This window comes from Salmo salar, unplaced genomic scaffold (assembly GCF_965601325.2).
Source record: "Salmo salar unplaced genomic scaffold, fSalSal1 ptg000687l, whole genome shotgun sequence".
Taxonomy (NCBI): domain Eukaryota; kingdom Metazoa; phylum Chordata; class Actinopteri; order Salmoniformes; family Salmonidae; genus Salmo; species Salmo salar.
Window position 1 is genome coordinate 393,473 of NW_027675464.1, and position 6,000 is coordinate 399,472.

The window sequence follows — 6,000 nt, forward strand, 5'->3', positions numbered from 1 at the left end:
AAGCAGTGTGCCAGACGACTTTTGGTCTCCAATATAGGCCCCTTTCTGTATTTGCTAAAATTGCAGCACGAGGGAAATTTGATTGCAGAAACTCCTCCCTGCTAATGAGGAAAGCGATAGTTATGGATGTACTATATCTGCCTGGAGCAAAAATGGTGAGCAAAGATTTTAGTTTTTCACAATGTATTCTGAATGTGAATGGGGGAAATTCAGGGGAGTAACCTCCATTTCCAGGTTGCTTATGAGTACATTTCACACTACCTTGGACTATAATTGTAAGGATATTTGAATCTCCTGTTTAATATGTTTCCTAAAGCATTAAGAATTATGTGTAATTATTGAAGAACCGCGTTAATGACAGTATCCATTTGGGTGTTGTCAATAAAGTTAAGATTTTATTTATTTATTTAACCAGGTAGGCCAGTTGAGAACAAGTTCTCATTTACAACTGTGACCTGGCCAAGATAAAGCAAAGCAGTGCGACACAAACACAGAGTTACACGTGGGATAAACAAATGTACAGTCAATAACACAACAGAAAAATCTATATACAGTGTGTGCAAATGGAGTAAGGAGGTAAGGCAATAAATAGGCCATAGTAGCAAAGTAATTACAATGTAGCAAATTAACACTGGAGTGATGGATGTGCAGATGATGATGTGCAAGTAGAGATACTGGGGTGCAAAAGAGCAAAAGAAGTATATAAAAACATGGGGATGAGGTAGGCAGTTGGATGGGCTATTTACAGATGGGCTGTGTACAGCTGCAGCGATCGGTAAGCTGCTCAGATAGCTGATGCTTGAAGTTAGTGAGGGAGATATAAGTCTCCAAAGTCAGCAATTTTTGCTATTCGTTCCAGTCATTGGCAGCAGAGAACTGGAAGGAAATGCGGCCAAAGTAGGTGTTGGCTTTGGGGATGACCAGTGAGATATACCTCCTGGAGCGCGTGCTATGGATGGGTGTTGCTATGGTGACCAGTGAGCTGAGTTAAGGCGACCTTAGCAAAGACTTGTAGATGACCTGGAGCCAGTGGGTTTGGCGACGAATATGTAGCGAGGGCCAGCCGACGAGAGCATACAGGTCGCAGTGGTGGGTGCTATATGGGGCTTTGGTGACAAAACGGTTGGCACTGTGATAAACTGCATCCAGTTTGCTGATTGGAGTGTTGGAGGCTATTTTGAAACTGACATCACCGAAGTCAAGGATGGGTAGGATGGTCAGTTTTACAAGGGTATGTTTGGCAGCGTGAGTGAAGGAGGGTTTGTTGTGAAATAGGAAGCCGATTCTAGATTTAATTTTGGATTGGAGATGCTTAATATGAGTCTGGAAGGAGAGTTTACAGTCTAACCAGACACCTAGGTATTTGTAGTTGTCCACATATTCTAGGTCAGAACCGTCCAGAGTAGTGATGCTAGTCGGGCGGGTTGGTACGGGCAGCGATCGGTTGAAGAGCATGCATTTTGTTTTACTAGCATTTAATAGCAGTTGGAGGCCACCGAAAGAGTGCTGTATTGCATTGAAGCTCGTTTGGAGGTTTGTTAAAACCTCTTAGGGATAGGGGGCAGTATTTTCACGTTCGGATGAAAAACGTACCCAAATTAAACTGCCTCCTACTCAGACTCAGAAGGTAGGATATGCATACTATTAGTAGATTTGGATAGAAAACACTCTGAAGTTTCTAAAACTGTTTGAATGATGTCTGTGAGTATAACAGAACTCATACTGTATCTACATACTGTATCTACTAAAACCTGAGAAAAATTCAAACAGGAGGTGGGAAATCTGAGAATTGTAGTTTTTCTTTTGAATTCCTATCAAAACTACAGTGTCTAAGGGGTCATGTTGCACTTCCTAAGGCTTCCATTGGCTGTCAACAGTCTTTAGAAACTGGTTTACATTTACATTTTAGTCATTTAGCAGACGCTCTTATCCAGAGCGACTTACAGTAGTGAATACATACATTTTTTTGTTGTACTGGCCCCCCGTGGGAATCGAACCCACAACCCTGGCGTTGCACACACCATGCTGGCATTGCAAACACCATGCTCTACCAACTGAGCCACAGGGGGGCCTGCAGGGGGGTTTCATCCTTCTCCTGTTACTAGGCAGAAAACAGGAGCTCAGTCAATGAGTGGCCTGTCTGAGGACATGGGACTTGGTGAGGTGCGCCTTTCCTTCTTTTCCTTCTGGAATGAATACGCTATTGTCCGGTTGGAAAATTATCGCATTTTTACATAAAAAATACCCCAAAGATTGATTGTAAACATCGTTTGACATGTTTCTACAAACTGTAATGGAACTTTTGAGCTTTTCGTCTATTTATTTGCGCCCCCGTCTCGTGCCTTTGGAATAGTGTTCTGGACGCGCCAACAAAACGGAGGTATTTGGACATAAATTATGGACTTTATCGAACAAATGAACATTTCTTGTGGAAGTGGGAATCCTTCGAGTGCATTCTGCCAAAGATCAGCAAAGGTAAGGAAAGATTTAATTTAAAGACCCTTGCTCCCTTCGGTCTCAACATAGACTTTGATCTGAAGCCATTCTTGTGATAATTGTGATTTTGCCATTGTAATTGTTTGTTAGATACATTTTAGACTACAAATGCTATGATCGTATGCTATCCATTTGTTTGTCTTTTTGTATGTTCTTTGTATGCCATTTTTTAAATATTTGAGTTAACCAATGATATTAGGCCATACTTGGCCATGATTACAAACACCTGTGTGTCTCTTGACACTATATAAATGACTCATCTCGCAGTGTTTGATGATACCCTGATGAAGACAGCTTCGCTGTCGAAACGTTGGTTATTACATTTTTGCATCTGAGCTCTTAGAGTGTGCGGCTTTCCTTTATTTTCTAAGGAAAGATTTATAACACTATTTTGGAGTTTTGCAGATGCCATGACTTGGCGGGTAACTGTATAGCTTGCTTTGATGGCTGAGCTCTGTACTCAGAATATTGAACAATGTGCTTTCCCCGTAAAGTTGTTTTGAAATCTGACACAGCGGTTGCATTAAAAGTAGTATATCTATAATTCTTTAAATAATTGTTATGTAATTTGTCAACGTTTATGACGAGTATTTCTGTAATATGTGTGCACATTGTGTGTGAACATTTTCTGAACATCACGGGCCAATGTAAAATGCTGTTTTTGGATATAAATCTGAACTTGATCGAACAAAACATACATGTATTTTGTAACATGATGTCCTATGAGTGTCATCTGATGAAGATCGTCAAAGGTTAGTGCTTAATTTTAGCTGTATTTCGGGTTTTTGTGACGCATCTCCTTGCTAGGAAAATGGCTGTGTGGCTTTTCTTGTTTTGGTGGTGTCCTATCATAATGTAATGTATTGCTTTCGCTGTAAAGCCTTTTTGAAATCAAACAATGTGGTTGCATTAACGAGAAGTGTATCTTTAAAATGGTGTAAAATAGTTGTATGTTTTAAAAAATTTAAATTATTAGAATTTTGTTGTTTTAAAATTTCACGCCATGCTATTTTGTCAAACAATCCCGTTAACGGGATCCTATCTCGAAGCAAGAGGTTAACACAGTCTCCAAAGAAGGGCCAGATGTATACAGAATGGTGTCGTCTGCGGAGAGGTGAATCAAGGAATCACCCGCAGCAAGAGCGACATCGCTGATATATGCAGAGAAAAGAGTCGGCCCGAGATTTGAATCCTGTGGTACCCCCATAGAGACTGCCAGAGGTTCGGACAACAGGCCAGGTCAATGAAGACGGCTGCACAGTACTGTCCTTTAACGATCGCGGTTATGATATCGTTTAGTACCTTGAGCGTGGATGAGGTGCAACAATGATCAGTTCGGAAAACGGATTGCACAGCGGAGAAGGTACGGTGGGATTCGAAATAATCAGTGATCTGTTTATTAACTTGGCTTTCGAAGACTTTAGAAAGGCAGGACAGGATGGATATAGGTCTGTAACAGTTTGGGTCTAGAGTGTCACCCCCTTTGAAGAGGGGGTTGACCACGGAAGCTTTCTGATTTTTAGGAATCTCGAACTATACGAAAGAAAGGTTGAACAGTCTAGTAATAGGGGTTGCAACAATGGCGGCAGATAATTTTAGAAAGAGGGTCCAGCTTGTCTAGCCCAGCTGATTTGTACGGGTCCAGGTTTTACAGCTCTTTCAGAACATCACCTATCTGGATTTTGATGAAGGAGAAGCTGGGGAGGCTTGGGCAAGTAGCTTCGGGGGGTGCGGAGCTGTTGACCGGGGTTGGGGTAGCCAGGAGGAAAGCATCTCCAGCCGTAGAGAAAAGCTTATTGAAATTCTCCATTATTGTGGATTTATCGGTGGTGACAGTGTTTCCTAGCCTCAGTGCAGATTGGCAGCTGGGAGGAGGTGCTCTTAGTCTCCATGGACTTTACAGTGTCCCAAAACTTTTTGGAGTTAGAGCTACGGGATGCACATTTCTGTTTGAAAAAGCCTTTGCTTTCCTAACTGACTGTGTGTATTGGTTCCGGACTTCTCTGAAAAGTTGCATATCGCGGGGACTATTCGATGCTAGTGCAGTACGCCAGAGGATGTTTTTGTAATGGTCGAGGGCAGTCAGGTCTGGAGTGAACCAAGGGCTACATCTGTTCTTAGTTATACATTTTTTAAAGGGGCATGCTAATTTAAGAAAATCCTTATTTAGGACATTTCTTTTAAAGAACAACCAGGCATCCTATACTGATGGGATGAGGTCAATGTCCTTCCAGGATACCCGGGCAAGGTCGATTAGAAAGGCCTGCTCGCAGGAGTGTTTAACAGTGATGAGGGGTGGTCGTTTGACCACGAACACATAACAGATGCAGGCAATGAGGCAGTGATCGCTGAGATCCTGATTGAAAACAGCAGAGGTGTATTTGGAGGGCAAGTTGGTCAGGATAATATCTATGAGGGTGCCCATCTAGCTTGGATTGTAGGACGGCCGGGGTGTTAAGCATATCCCAGTTTAGGTCACCTAACAGAACGAACTCTGAAGATAGATGGGGGGCAATCGATTCACATATGGTGTCCAGGGCACAGCTGGGAGCTGAGGTGGGTCTATAACAGCTGGCAACAGTGAGAGACTTATTTCTGGAGAGATTCATTTTTAAAATTAGAAGCTCGAACTGTTTGGGCATAGACCTGGAAAGTATGACAGAACTTTGCAAGCCATCTCTGCAGTAGATTGCAACTCCTCCCCCTTTGGCAGTTCTATCTTGACGGAAAATGTTGTAGTTGGGGATGGAAATTTCAGAATTTTTGGTGGCCTTCCAAAGGCAGGATTCAGACACGGCAAGGACATCAAGGTTGGCAGAGTGTGCTAAAGCAGTGAGTCAAACAAACTTAGGGAGGAGGCTTCTGATGTTAACATGCATGAAACCAAGGCTTTTACGGTTACAGAAGTCAACAAATGAGAGCGCCTGGGGACACACAGGGCCTGGGTTAACCTCTACATCACCCGAGGAACAGAGGAGTAGGATGAGGGTACGGCTAAAGGCTATCAGAACTGCTCGTCTAGTGCGTTGTGAACAGAAAATAAAAGGAGCAGAATGCTGGGTAGTATAGATTCAAGGCCTAATGTACAGACAGGGGTATGGTAGGGTGCGGGTACAGTGGAGGTAAACCTAGGCGTTGAGTGACGATAAGAGAGGTTGCATCTCTGGAGGCACCAGTTATGCTAGGTGAGGTCACCGCATGTGTGGGAGGTGGGACAAAAGAGTTCTCTGAGGCATGTTGAGTGGGACTAGGGGCTCCGCAGTAAAATAAAACCATGATAACTACCCTAAACAACAGTATACAAGGCATATTGACATTAGAGAGACATAAAGCGAGGCAAAAAGCAATCACAGGTGTTGATTGGGAGAGCTAACTAAGACAACAACGGGTAAGACAACAACAACAGGTAAAGTGGTGATGAATGGGCAGAGGGTCAGTTAACTACACACAGGGCCTGAGTTCGAGGCTGGGGCCAACAGATAAACAAAACAGAGTACCGTGATT